General features: G+C 40.2%; 1 long non-coding RNA gene across 1 annotated transcript; it reads left to right on the plus strand.

Moving 5' to 3' along the window:
• Nucleotides 1-2,635: 2,635 nt before the first annotated feature.
• LOC110074816 (uncharacterized) lies at nt 2,636-6,925 on the plus strand. The gene is made up of 3 exons (XR_002299848.3): nt 2,636-2,711; nt 3,542-3,606; nt 5,154-6,925. It is a non-coding gene; the product is annotated as an uncharacterized LOC110074816 (long non-coding RNA).
• Nucleotides 6,926-15,314: the final 8,389 nt, after the last annotated feature.

A 15,314-nucleotide genomic window follows, 5' to 3' on the forward strand; every position in this document is an offset into this window, starting at 1 on the left:
AATGGGAAACTTTCCGTTTAAATCTTCCATGCCACTCACATTTGGAGGAAATGCATTAGTAACAAAAAGAAATGGAAAACATCCTCTCCCGTACCCTCCAAAGATGATCAGCACGGAAGCTTTCCAAATCTGAAGATTGTTAAGTGACTTCAGGAAAGAGACAGTGAGCCAACTGCTTTGGTTCAGTCACAACAACCACACACACTAGAACCAAACAAAAACAGAACAACCCTGCCTGCACCTAAAAAAAAGAGCAGTCCATGACAGGGAACCAAAACGGTGTGAGCAGGTATGCTCTGGGGATGGGATGGTTCACACTGGCATTTGTCATGTAGTTGCTGAAAAAATGAGTGAACCAGGCTTTCCCTAGATTGGAGAAAACTGTGGGACGAATCCCTGTGTAGATGGACTCTAAAGCTGAGCAATCTTGAGCAGGCCTAAGTCTCCTTAATTCCACCCTATAAGAAACTCTTCCAACATCAGGATCCTGACAAACATTTCTCCTGAGTAGCTGACATTGACCTTGGAAGAAAGTATTGTAGTTGTGTTTGGTTCCTTTCAGTGGGAGGAGATGGCAGCATTGTTGGATATCCAAATATTTTATCAAAATATTTGCTATGCAAATTGGAACAAGTGTACCCTCAGTTGGTCTGGTCTCTTCAGAACTCAGTCACTGAAATTACTGTACTTTTTACCAATTTGTCTATGCATTCATACGTTGCTGGATCTAAAGGGAAAAAAACTGTAGAAAGCAAAAGACTATGACCTGAAATGGAAGGGTGTGTTTGCTATGCAGTATCCTTAACTTCAAGAGGTGAACATCCAGTTTTTAGGCAAAGCTCCAACCAGTTTCTTTCCTTCTCTTTCTTCTCAGAGAAAAACATCTGTTGCATCTGTGGAAGATGCCCTTTACTGTGTCCAAAGTGATGTGTGCTCCTTATACACCACCCCACAGCACGTACAACATTATTTGGGCAGTTTAGAATTTAATTATGCAGGCTACACCTTGCCCCCCTCCCAACAAGCTGAGTACTCAATTTACTGACCTCAGAAGGATGGAAGGCTGAGTCAACCTTAAGTCAGCTACCTGAACCTGTCATGATCTAACTCAGCTCATGAGCAGAGTCTTGACTTCAGTACTGTAGCTTAATCACAGAGCCACAAGGTCCAGTCAGTACCTGGCTTGTCCGAGTATATCTACTTACTGCCTAGCCTAAATCAGAGTTCTGCACATCAGTATTCACCCATGGTGGGAAAAAAGTAATGTAAATAAGGGCCAGGAGGGAGCATTACATATAAAAGATAGTAGATCATCCCAGTGGAGAGGGAATAATTTTTCAAGGTACAGTGGTGCCTCGCAAGACGATGTTAATTCGTTCCATGAAAATCGCTGTCTTACGAAAACATCATCTTGTGAAATGAAAAAGCCCACTGAAATGCATTGAAACATCAGTATTCACCCATGGTGGGAAAAAAGTAATGTAAATAAGGGCCAGGAGGGAGCATTACATATAAAAGATAGTAGATCATCCCAGTGGAGAGGGAATAATTTTTCAAGGTACAGTGGTGCCTCGCAAGACGATGTTAATTCGTTCCATGAAAATCGCTGTCTTACGAAAACATCATCTTGTGAAACGAAAAAGCCCACTGAAATGCATTGAAACCGGTTCAATGTGTTCCAATGGACTGAAAACTCACTGTCCAGCGAAGATCATCCATAGGGGCGGCCGTTTTCACTGCCTGTAAAGCAGGGAATCCGTCCTGAAAACACAGCGGGGAGCCATTTTGCACAGCGGGCGACCATTTTAGAACTGCCGATCAGCTGTTTTTAAATTGTCATTTAGCAAAAAATCGGTTCCGAAGCAGGGAACCGATCATCATTAAGCAAATTTCCCCCACAGGAACATTGTTTTGCAATTGCAAAAGCGATCACAAAAACTTCATCATCAAGTGGTTTCATTGTTTAACGAGGCAATCATTAAGCGAGGCACTACTGTACTTTCACCTGTCCATCAAAGCCTGCAAAAAAGAGCATGTTATCCACCCCATACTCATACACAGACAGAGAAAGTCCTAGCTGTAATGAAGGCTCAGTTTTATAGATAGGAGGTTTGTGCTTCATATCAAGCATAGCACCACAGGTTGTGCTGAGTTCAATTTTCCTTCCCCCAGGCCTCCTGGTCCACTTACCAGGTTCTATACATTGCTGGAGTCCTTCTTTGGAAGTGTTGTTCCAATCCAGGCAGAAGCCCAGCCAACTTTTCTCCACCTCCTCAGGCAGCCAACTACTCTGATGAGGAGGCAGGACAGGAAATTCCCTTGCACAGCTGATGGGTGGTTGGCTGCCTGGGGAGGCAGAGAAAGGCTGGCTGGGCTCCTATCTAAATTGGAGCAACGCTGCCAAAGAAGGACCCAGCAGCATGCAGAGCCCGGTAGGTGAACCAGCTGGCCTGGGTGGAGAGAGATGGAACTCAGCACCACCTGCAGTGCCATCCTTCATATGAAGCACAAAGCTCCCAGCTCTACTCAGTATAGATACCTAAAAGAAAAAGCAAGAAGACTCTAAATCAGCCTAAATTATGTTCTACCCTCTTCTTATCATGTCTGAATGAGAAACAGCTGCTCAGTTGGGTGGATAGGAAGTAAATAAGAGTCCAGTGAGATCACCCTGAGACCTCTTCAGAACTCAGTTGCTGAAATTACTGGGACAGGTGTGCTTTCTTTGAGTCTTCAGCTGCCAACCTTTTTCTGCTTCTGTGCTCACTTCTTTTGCTAGAACAACTGATGCCTGATATTTTAATTCAAATTTTAGCATATTTAACTCCCAAACACTAGAACAACTATCAGTGTTTTGTAGGGGTGCTCTAAGCTATCCAGAAACGGCTGGTGGGTTCCTGGACCATTCTGTATCTGCTCTGGTAGCATACATATATGCCTTCTTCACCTGTCCTGGACACTTTTTTCCAAAACTGGTGCACATTTCTTGCACATATTGACTGAAATTCTGCTGCTTAGTGTGGTGTTGCCCTAGAGTTAGGCCCATTGAGTCAGTGGGGATTTGCTGAGTCAACTCCCCCATGTCTTCCATTGATTCAAATGGGCCTACTCCAGTTGGGACTCATTCAAGTCTTTCATGTCTGATATTTTCTCAAGGGTCTTATTTGTGTTGTCTTCATGTACTTCTGCTAAAGAAAATTGTTCAGCTACAGAGGGTGCAATCTGCATCTCGTTTAGTCAAAAAGTAATTCTATTTATTTAAATAGTAAACTCTAGTGTAAATGAGTCCCAGGTTACATGCTGTTGCTTGTGAAGGCATTTGTATTCAGAAGCTATTTCCATATCCTCGAGCTGCTTGCAGCTCTTACAAAGAAGTTTGATGTTTTGTATAATTGCTCCTGTGATATTCAATAATGCATAGCTTCAGATTCTGCTAAACTTAACATAGACAAAACGAAGTAGCTATCGATCAGTTCACTAAGGGAGAGGTCTCAGGTGTCATCACTGTTAGTTTCCATTTGTGGTGTTTCTTTTTATTCTTCAGATAATGCTTGTGACCTTAGGGTCATTGTGGATTCTGTGCTTTCTTTTGAAGCCCACATCAATCAGGTAATTAAAATATCTTACTACCATCTTTTGGAATCTAGCCAGACAGAAACCTATGCTCTTTCTGGTCCTGTCCTTATAAGTTTAATTCTTTTTAAAAAGTCTCTAATGACCTGTAACTGTCATCCAGGCTTCGCACTGGGCAAATAATATTCTAAATATCAACAAAAATACAGTATTATTGTAATAATACAATAATATTGTATTATTATAATCTGAAACATATGTTTGTACTAATTTACATGGAGAGTTAAACTACCTTTACACTTCTGTTTCTTTTACCAGTTTTATCTTTTTGAGGAGAATTTGTCTTTTGTCTAGAGATTTGAAACTGAATTCTATAGATTTGCATTTCTGTGCCCCATTTTTCTTGTGAGTATATTTAGAAATTTGTTACATTTCTTTGGCTAAACAGGATGAAATGTGCTTTTGTGTTTAGGATCCATGGTTTAAGGAATGCAAATACCAGTTGCTGGAGGGACTGCAAATGAAATTGCAGCTTGCAGGATGGGCAAATTTAATCTTTATCACCTTTAATGCTGTGGGGCTTAATGACAAGCAGTCGTCCACAATTGTTATTTGCATTGGAAAGAAGTCCTGTATTGATGCAACTGGAGTTTCACTTCGAAATGCAAATACTAGTTAGGGAAGACCATTTTTCATTAACTCCACAGCAAAGTGGGAAAGAAATAAAGCTTTCTTCCCTGTATTTTTTTAAAACGTGATTTAAGTACAAAGGAAGCTTTACTATCATATTGAGTTTTCCCCTCAGCATCTGCTAGCAAGGATTGTAGGTAAGGAATTCATCAAATACTAGCCCTTAATACTTGCACAGAATGAGATGCAACCCATAGTGGTCCCTTGTGCAAGGGAATTCTGTGGACTAGGTGGGGGAAGTATTGAGGGCAGAGTGTGTGAGAGGAGATTGAGTGTGGCCTTTAAAAATTAAAATAAGCTTTCCTCTAATTATGCGATAGATAAAAATGATTCAGCCAGGAATCTACAGAGCAGATTGAGTTAAAAGTGTTCCTCATTAGACCACCACTTATTTGTTAGTTTACTTCAACAGGCACTTACTGTTTCAATGCATTCGCTCAAAGACTCTGGTAATGAGAAAGAATAACACGTTTCTATTTACGTATAATTGTTCATAGATAAAAACCAAGCACCTTTTTATGTAAAATTTTTAACTTTTTAAATTTTAACATCACTGAGCTTAACTGATTGATTAGGTTCATTACCGACTAACTGACTGGTTACATAGCTTTCACTTTGGTTGTTGTGGGTTTTTCGGGCTCTTTGGCCATGTTCTGAAGGTTGTTTTTCCTAACGTTTTGCCAGTCTCTGTGGCCGGCATCTTCAGAGGACAGCACTCTGTGCTCTGGTGAGTGCTGTCCTCTGAAGATGCCGGCCACAGAGGCTGGCGAAACATTAGGAAGAACAACCTTCAGAACACGGCCAAAGAGGCCGAAAAACCCACAACAACCATTAGATCCCGGCCATGAAAGCCTTCACGAATATATTGACTTCACTTTGTTTTCCTCCGACAGACTCCATTGCTAACAGTGACAGAACCCTGACTAGAAAAAAGGCTGGAAGAAGAATTTGAGGCAGAGAGAGAACAGTTGGCTGCTACTGAGTTGAATGGCATTCACTTCAGTCCTCTTAGTTAAAAGCTCCTTAAAAGGCATCATATGTAAGTTGTAGTATATCTAACAGGGAGCACCTTTCCACCTCTGCTGCAAACTCCATGGTATATGCATGAGCCCTTTGTCTCCATGTTTCATAAACAGCAGCAATTCACTCATATCCTTCATAGCTGCTGCACAGAACTGCAGAGCTGGAAGGGACCCAACGGATCTTCAAGTCCAGTCCTTATCAAGGAGGCAATTGACCTCCCAACCTCTGGCTCCACCACCATATACTGAAACTACGGAACTATCCAGCACTTCTTATGTATGCTTGCAGGCTCAGAAAGTCAGTTGAACAGCAGAATTTATTCCCGCATGCAACAATAAATGTTGCTTTTGAAAGTCCCCTCGTTTTCTGAAATAGTTTGTTATGCATCTGGGGAAGTAAGGATTTGTGATTGCTGTACAAGGGTCAGAAACCCAAATACCTCTGGAATGTGCGTAACTAGTTAGGCTGATCTTTGGATCCTAGCCATGGTTCTTGTGGCACAGCACCAGCATGGATTGGAACAGGTCACTGTTCTCTCAAGTAAATTGAATGTGTCAACAAACAGTTTCAAAATTATGTAATTCTGAGAATATTTTAAAAATATTTAGACCCTTAATTTCCATGGAAAATTCAACATATCAATTAGAAATAGCCCAATGTGGATATGCTGTTTAGACATTGTTGTTTATACAGTTTCATTTCAAATGTGACAAAACAAACAAATAAACCTGAAACAGATAATCAGAAAGTATCTTCTCTTGAATCAATTAATTATGTGCTATCAGAGCCAACTTAATGGCAACCCTCCCCCAGAGTTATCTAGGTATTAAGTACTCAAAGTAGTTTACCAGTCCCCCCTTCGGATAGTGCTCTGGGACCATGCAACATGCCCAGGGTAACAGAGGTGTCAGGCCAATTAATGCTATCTGTCACAAATACTAAAACTAATATTCCAGACTTCCATTGACATGAATCTACCTCAGGAGCAGGCCTTCAAAATTTCCCTGGATTAATCAGTAGTGCGTTTCAAAGCTATGAATGGCTTGTTAAAGGAAAGTAAAAGATATTTCTAGAACTAGAGGGTGCAATGTTCTATATTGGTTGCAACACTGCTGCTATATGCCCAAGGTTATGCATACTATAAGTTGCCTATCTTTTATTTCAAACACATTCAAGGGAGAGCCTTACAGTTTTGTTTATTGCTAGGGTAATAACATACTGTACAATATGTTGTCTGTGTAAGGATAGAGTAATGGCATCAGGGAGTAATTTGTTCTCAGCTGAAACATGAACTTTCATCAATAACAAAGAGACACTGGAACACCCCTACCTTCTGCAAAGTTGGATGGTTGTCCTGAATCATTACAATGTTGTCTGGCAATGTCCTACAGTGTTAATTGCTGCAATGAAAATATAATATGGCTTCTAATTAGGAAAGGCAAACTGGACTAAGCAGCAAGAGTGTATTCTAGACTTCTCTTGTTCCCTTATAGAAAATAATGCACCTTATATAATAATGTATATTTTAACTCTTTCAAAATTCGTGTTTTGTTCTTATTCCTATATATGATATGACACTAAAACCTTAATGTAAAATTACCAATCTAATAGTTGCCTGAAAATACAACTCATTTAAAACTGTATTCCTTGTTGTCGTTCCCTCCTAATACGAGGGTTAACCCTGCTATGGGGCAGAATGAGTTCACCACCACAGCAGCCATAGCAGCCTCCAACCTAGGCCATTCCCTAGGTGGCACACACATTCTGTGGAAATTGAATGCCATTTTAATGCACTAGTAACACTGCAATCTTAAGCACACCTGTTCACAAGCAAACCTTACAGAGCTTAATGTTAGCATATATAGCTAGGCACATACATAAGGTAAAGGTAAATGTTCCCCTTGACAATTTTTGTCTAGTCGTGTTCAACTCTAGGGGGCGGTGCTCATCCCCGTTTCCAAGCCATAGAGCCAGCGTTTGTCCGAAGACAGTCATCCGTAGTCACATGGCCAGTGCAACTTAGACACAGAACGCTGTTACCTTCCCACCGAGGTGGTCCCTATTTATCTACTCACATTTGCATGCTTTCGAACTGCTAGGTTGGCAGGAGGCACATACGTAGTAGGTGGGAAATAAGTATGTGTAGTATTGTAGCCTAATTCTTGTAAGATTCTAATATTGAAACTATAAAATGGCCAACCCAACCTTTATTGTTTCATTCTATGCTTCCCCCCCTTGAGATGTAAAACTGCACCCCACATAGATTTTTGCCACGATATTGAAAATTCCCTGTAATTCCTGAGATTTTGTATGCCTTGATTTTTTTTCCTGCATGAAAACTTTTATTGTGACTCCTGTCACAGCTCTTACCTCTTACTAGGGGCAAGTATTTGTGCTACTTTGCAGTAGGTAACTTATCCCTTAATGTACAATTTATGTTCGCAGCATTGCTTTCAAATGACATTTACATCTATAGAGGAATGTGGAGTGGCTGTGGTTCCAGGTTAGTTCTGAATTGTAGTGTGATGTTGAAAACATGCTCTAACTTTATTTCTAACATTGTTAGAATGAACTCAGAAATAAAGCTCTTCTATTGTATTTGAATTGCAACACAATGGGGACCGGAGTAGGGAGCGAATAGACATGAGTCTTTCATTCTGGCATTTGCATGCCATTCACACTTAGCCACAGCTAAAGGGCAAGCAGGGCAGTGTTTGAATGCAGCAGCAATTGAAGGTAACTTACTCGCATTGCCTCTGACATTTCATGAGACTAATGAGGGAGTTGGGAAACAGGCCTAATTCTGGGTAGTCTGACAGGCAGATTGCCTAGAAATCTTTATTTATTTATTTATATAAATGCCTGAACTGCTCAGTCCCTTCCCACGGACAGTGTCTGAGATGTTTTACAACTTCGGTAGAATAATTTTGACAAAGATATAATGATGCACTCACTAAGGTCAGCCACAAATAACTTAACTTTCATATGTAAAAACAGCCTACGCACAAAACTATTTAGGTTATAGAGCATACGGTCTAGTAAGACAGAAAAGTACAAAATGAAACAATGAAGTTCCAAAATGGTCTTTAGGAAGGTAGTGCCATTTCTTAAATTCAGATTAAGATGCATTTGTGCAGCGGATTGTTTGAATGCACATTTGAAACACTGTAAATGCTGTCTGTCTGTGTCCATTTTTTTTTTTTGCCTAAGTATACAGAAAGATTTATATCTGTATGGCATCTACATTTTTGTGTGCATGACTGACAAGGAGAAGATGGTGTTATTTTTCCAATGGTTCCTACAGAGTCTTTCATTATGAATGATTCAGTCTCATGTCTAAATTGGACTACTAAAAGGACATTATAGGAAAACGGGTTGAATGTATTGTATCAATTTGACAAAGCAAAGTGTGCTGCTTTGCTTTGTCAAACATACAATTGTTGCAAAGCCTAGTCTAGCACATGCAAAAACAGGGAAACTGTCAATAAAATGATTTCTGTCTGGGGGAAATGGAATTATTAAGAACTCTTTTTTTAAAAAAGTAGTGATACCTGACTTGAAACTCCTTTTGTTTTTTAGCAGAATTTGCCAAACAGTTTTCTTCAGTGATGAGAACAGAGGTTAGGAAAATTCTTTTAAAATAAACCCAACCAAAAGTTTTTAGAATCCCCAAGCTAACCATCCACTCTCCATGTTGGTGAGGAGTTCCGGAAACGATAGTCTAAAAAACCCAACCCAATCTGTGAATCAAAGTGTATCTGAAAGTTTTTATGTTTGGAAGAATGTTACATGAGGTTGAAAGCTAAAAGTGCTAAGACGAAAAATAGTCAATTGCCTGAAATCCTGTTGTTCAGGTGTGCAAGCTGTATAACTTCTAGTGGTGTGTTGGCAGAAATTTAGAAATCTCTGTAGACCCTATTTGTTGCACACCAAGCTGTGCAACTTAGTTGTACAACCAATAATATCTGTTAAGGTCTCTTCAGCAGCATACTTCCAAAACTGAGTCCATTTGAGTACCTGTAGCAATAGGATATCAGTCAGTTTAAAAATGTTCCTATACCTCTCACAGCCCTCCAACACAAATATGGCAGAATGATTTTTAAAAAATGATATGGAGAACAGGAAGACATTTTCTTTCATGCATATTTATTATTCAAGAATATGAAGAGATATACCGCAAATGCTGATTAATTTGGAGATGGTTGCCACAAACACCCAGTAACTTTTGCTGGAGGAGGCAGAAGTAAGTGATGTCTGGTATTCCTTTTCCTGAGAGAGACTGCCTTCAGACACTCTCACAAATCTACATAGATCAGGGTGAAATCTGCTTCCAGGATTTCTCTCCCACTCTTCTTTGTCCCCAGACTGAATACTTGAAAAGGTTACTGTCTTTTCTTTAAATATAAGATGTAACCAGCATAATGCTTGTAGGATGCACAATGCTGGTGTCCTCACAGAAGGAAAGTAGGTGGGAGATTTGTGATTTGGTAACTGACAACTGCTTCCAGGGGGAAAAAGTAGAATTTGTTTTTCGGTGCTGTGCGTGACTTTCAACCTCATATAATTGGACTTCCACATAAGCAATGGAACTGCTATTGTATGAGCCCAAGCAAATGTAATGATTTCCTTTTCATCTCACCCCCCCCCCATCACCATCTCCTGAATATTTCCTAATGGATTCCCTTATCCTGTAAGGCAATTTTTGGGATAATTGGAGGCTGGTGAATTTCACCACACTATGACTCACAGCCAGAGTAAGCTCATTTAATAATTTGATAAAAATTGAGAAACATTCATCCGTTCGTATTCGTCAGGGTCTCTGGAATTGATGAAAATTAAACAAATCAGCAATTTTTAATGAATTTCACAATTCATTTTTTTATTCGTCCCCATGTCTAATATACATTAAACAAAAGTTATACATTTCAATATAATTTGTAGTATACCACACTACTGAAGGGAAACAGTACAGCATATTTCAAAACAAGTAAAATTCTGAACTGATTTTGTACAGTATATACACAATGTATAATATATTTGGGATGTCCTGACTTGACATATAGGCTATGTACTGTACAAAATCACTTCAGAATTTTACTTGTTTTGAAATATGTTCTACTGTTTCTCTTCAGTAGTGTGGTATACTATAAATTATATTAAAATGTATAACTTTTATTTAATGTATATTAGACAATGCATACACAAATATCTTCTGGGTGTTTAACTAGAGTTAATATGTGAGACCAAATGAATGTCAGTGTCTCTTAATGGCCCTGCAAGTGACAAAAGCTTGTTACAGAGCTGTGGCACTTTGAACTAAAGAACATTTCTTTAGAACCTAATCTCTTCAATCTGGACTACTGCAGACTTGAAAAGGTCATAAGAACAAGTGGAGAATGTCCTTTATCTCAAGTGGCAGAGACCTTTTGATCTGTACCACAATAGAGTGAGTTCTATTCCCTTTCCTCACATGGCTGCAATTTTTAAATGACTGCTGTATGCCATGTAGCCCAAACGGTCTAGTCCTTGCTGACTATGAATCACAGATCCAAATATACTTTGTTCTATCAAGAGGCATTGGCAATGATTTCTTTGCATTGTCTCATCACTCACAATCCACTTTGGAAATCCAAATATCAACCTCCAGCCAGGCTGGGCAAATCTCTGTATCACCCTGAAGGAGAAAGCAATGATGCTGTGAGGCAAACTCAACTCAGGATCATCATTTTAAAAAAAAATCTAAAATGCTCTCTTTTTTGGTGGAAGGTTGCCAGACCAAATCTTGAGATGACAGGATCATGAAAACTGAGTCATAAGATGCTTCCCATCCCCATCCCCATCCCCATCCCATCATTTTAGCTGGCCTACTCTCCCACTATGTTTTCAGCAGAAAAGGTAGCAAAAGACAAAAAGATGATGAATTTAAAAATATTTGTAATTGGGTTATGATTGTAGTGCAGCAGCAGAAATAGGAATGGGGATAAAGATTTCATCCCATGCCGTTTCTTCTGAGTAAAGTTGTATCCCTGCAGGTAACAAACTAGGTTATAAATCACATTGTGGGATAAACTGGAAACAGACAGCCATGATGAAAAATTGGTAGTCATAATTAAAAAGTGAACCAGAATAGAGGAACAAATTGGAATTGGAATCAAGAAGCGAATCAAAAGTCAGAAGTAAGGAACAAAACTGAAGTCAAGATTGAAGAACCACTGAAGGATATTAGAACATGTCAGAAGACTTTAATGTGTAAGTGAAGAACTCTATCAGAAACCATGAAGAGCTACTGGCTATCAGAACAGTACTGACCTAAGTGGACCACAGTATGGCCTGTTGTAAGGCCTCTAGGCATATGCCACCAAGGAACTGAGCTTGCTTTTGTGTCTAATATCATTTTAATTCTAGTTTAGTAGAAAGCTTTGAAGCATAGTTTTCACAAGAGGAAGAAGACTATTCATCTGTTAAGCATTTGTTGTCCACATACCGTGTTTCCCTGAAAATAAGACAGGGTCTTATATTAATTTTTGCTCCAAAAACACATTCTGGCTTATTTTAGGGGACTTATTTTTAATGTACAACAATCGACGTTTATTCAAATACAGTCATGTCATCTTCTGGTTGCTACACAATGGTGGAGGGCAGGGTTTCACTTAACTAGGCTTTTTTGGGGAGGGGTAGGGCTTACATTACAAGCATCCTGAAAAATCATGCTAGGGCTTATTTTAAGGTTAGGTCTTATTTTTGGGAAAACAGGGTAAATAAAAATATACTAATATCTGTTAGTTTGTAATTTTTTTAACCTCATCTTCAATCTGCACTACTGCAGACTTGAAAAGGTTGTAGTCGTCCATGGCTGCAGGAATTTACACCAAATTTGGAATGCAGTTTTGCAAAGGACTGACCAAAAATATTTTTTTTAAAAGGGGCTGTTCATGGCACATATTAAGTACATAAGGATAGAATTTATTATGGTTTAGCAGAATATTAAGAGTGCAGAATTGGCCTCCTGGTTTCTGTTCTAACTGCTGTGTGGTACACTACCCATAAACCTGTCAAAGTAGCTCAGTGGATTTTTTGGGCTCTGGAAGTCCACTGATTAATTTTTACCAAATGGCTGGAGAGAATTCAACCACATTTCATCAGTATGTTTGGCATGATCTAATTTAAAAACATAGTACAGGCATTTTCATCAGAGTTGGTTGATATATTTGGGATGTTCTGACTTTACATATACAGTAGGATATGTATTGTACAAAATCAGTTCAGAATCTTACTTGTTTTGAAATATGCTCTAATTTCATGGAGGGAGGGAGTTCTATAGCTCTATTAATCAGGAGCTGGCTGGGGAGTTCTAGAAGTTGTATTCTTTAGATCACTGGTTCTTAACCTTGGGTTACTCAGGAGTTTTGGACTGCAACTCCCAGAAGCCTTCACCACCTGCTGACTGGGGTTTCTGGGAGTTGCAGTTCAAAAGCATCTGAGGAACAAAGGTTAAGAACCACTGCTTTAGATGAACTGAATGAGTACCAACGAGATGACAGAGAGCGACCTAAGGCAAGGAATGCACAGAGATGAGAGAGAGCACTGGAATAAGTGTGGGAACCATGGGATTTTAACCAGAGTGAAGTTGGGTTTGTTGGCTAGCTTGCAATAATATGGGTGAGAAAAGAACAGAGGGAGAAATGTGACTTTGCTTTATTGTGTTGAATCTACCAATATCCATCTGTCCACCTAGTTTATAAACTATTGTTACTAAATCCTGGCTACAGTATTTGTTCTGCACTCAAGACTGTGGTATGAACCCTAAATACTTCTCTGTTATTCTGTTGACCTGTGGCTCCTGTATGCCTTGGAGTATGATTCCAAAATATGGATTCACTCTTCTGTCTCCAGTAGTCTTTTTGAAAAGAAGCCACATACTGCAAATGTAAATAGACATATTGTGCTGGCAAGTCTTGCCCTTTCTCTTTGCTCCATGTCTACCTCAATGCTGAGTTAAACAAGGCATCTTAGTCCACCCAAACCTTCTGGGAATTTAGTCAAGCTGAATGACCCAAAGAAAATCTTGGGTTGGTTGATGGCTTACGAGGAAATGGAAATCTTATTCCAGCTGATTGGAAAGTCTTGGTTAAAGCAATGCAATATGTACTATTCATGCAGGAATGGAGAGATGCTGCTGCCATTCTTGCCATGGATAATTTATAAAACAATATTGCTGTGTCTGCAGATATGCTAAATGGAGATGGACTCTTTGTCACCATGGCACAGCAGATTACCATCCCCAACAGGGAATTGGCACAAGTGGGTGACATTGTTAGAGCAGCCTGGTTAAAAATCCCAGACCCTTTAGGGTCTTTTGCCAATTTGCATCATGGTCCTACAGAGAACTTTATTTATTTATTTATTTATTTATTTATTTATTTATTTATTTATTTATTTATTTATTTATTTATTTATTTATTTATTTATTTATTTATTTATTTACTATCCCGCCTATCTGGTCTTGCGACCTCTCTAGGCGGCTTTCAATACATACATAAAACAACAAATAAATATAACACAAAAATTATTACATTAAATAACTTCCATGACAATTCTACAAGATGGGAAAAATAAAATAAGAAATAAAGAAAGAAAATTAAAGAAAGAAAAAAGATCAAGTATTGACTGGAGGGAAGGCCTGAATAAACAACCATGTTTTTAATTGATTTTTAAAAATACTCAGCATAGGGGCCACGCAAATCTCCAAAGGGAGATTGTTCCAGAGGCGAGGAGCTTCTGCCGAGAAGGCCCGATTTCTTGTTTTTTACTTCCGGGCCTCCCTCGACATCAGGCTCCTCAGCCTCACCTCCTGACTCACTCAGATGACACGGGTAGACCTTGGTGGGAGTAGGCGTTCTGCCAAATATTGAGGCCCTAAACCGTTTAGGGCCTTATAAGTAAGCATTAAGACTTTGAAGTCAATGCGGAACTGAATGAGCAGCCAATGCAATGCAGCCAGAATAGGAGAAATATGGTAGTATTTTCTTGCTCCACTGAGGAGTCAGGCTGCCGCATTCTGCACCACTTGGAGTTTCTGCATCAATCTCAAAGGCAGCCCCACGTAGAGCACATTACAGTGGTCTAATCTTGAGATTACGAGCACATGCACCAAGGTAGTGAGCTCCCCCGTGCCGAGATAGGGTAGCAGCCGGGCTATCCACCAAAGATGGAAAAAGCCGGTGCGGACTACCGACTCCACCTGCATTTCCATAGTGAGCGCTGGGTCCACATGGATCCCCAAGCTGCGAACCCCACCCTTTGCGGCAAGGGTCACTCCCCCCAAATGAGAGAGTCACCCAAGCTGCCGACCATGGGGACACCCACCCTCAGAACCTCCATCTTGTCCGGGTTCAGCCTCAGCCCATTTTCCTGCATCCATTGCACTGGAGGGACAGAACGGCATCACCTGCAGTTGGTGAAAAGGAGATGTAGAGCTGGGTGTCATCAGCATATTGACGACACAATGCCCCACATCCCCTGATGACCCCACCCAGCGGCCTCATATATTAAACAGCATTGGGGAAATAATCAAGCCCTGCGGAACCCCACAATTGAGGGTCCACGGGGCCGATAACTTCTCCTCAAGCTGTACTCTCTGAGGACGGTCCCGAGGAAGGATCGAAGCCATGCAAATGCAAGGCCATTGATTCCCAACCCGGAGAGCCTCCCCAGGAGGATACCGTGGTTGGCGGTATTGAAGGCTGCTGAGATGTCGAGAAGGACCAGCAGAGATGTTTTACCCCTGTCAGCCTCCCTCAACAGGTCATCATACAGGGCGACCAATGCTGTCTCTGTACCATGGCGCAACCTGAAGCCCGACTGGAACGGATCCAGGGCATCTGTTTCATCCAAATGAGCTTGAAGCTGGTCAGCCACCACCCTCTCGACCACTTTGCTAATGAAAGAAACATTGGTGACAAGCCTATAATTGCCAATTTCATCCACCACAAATTAGGTTTCTTCCTTATGAGTCTAATGAGTGTCTCCTT

This window comes from Pogona vitticeps, chromosome 3 (genome assembly GCF_051106095.1).
Source record: "Pogona vitticeps strain Pit_001003342236 chromosome 3, PviZW2.1, whole genome shotgun sequence".
Classification (NCBI taxonomy): Eukaryota; Metazoa; Chordata; class Lepidosauria; order Squamata; family Agamidae; genus Pogona; species Pogona vitticeps.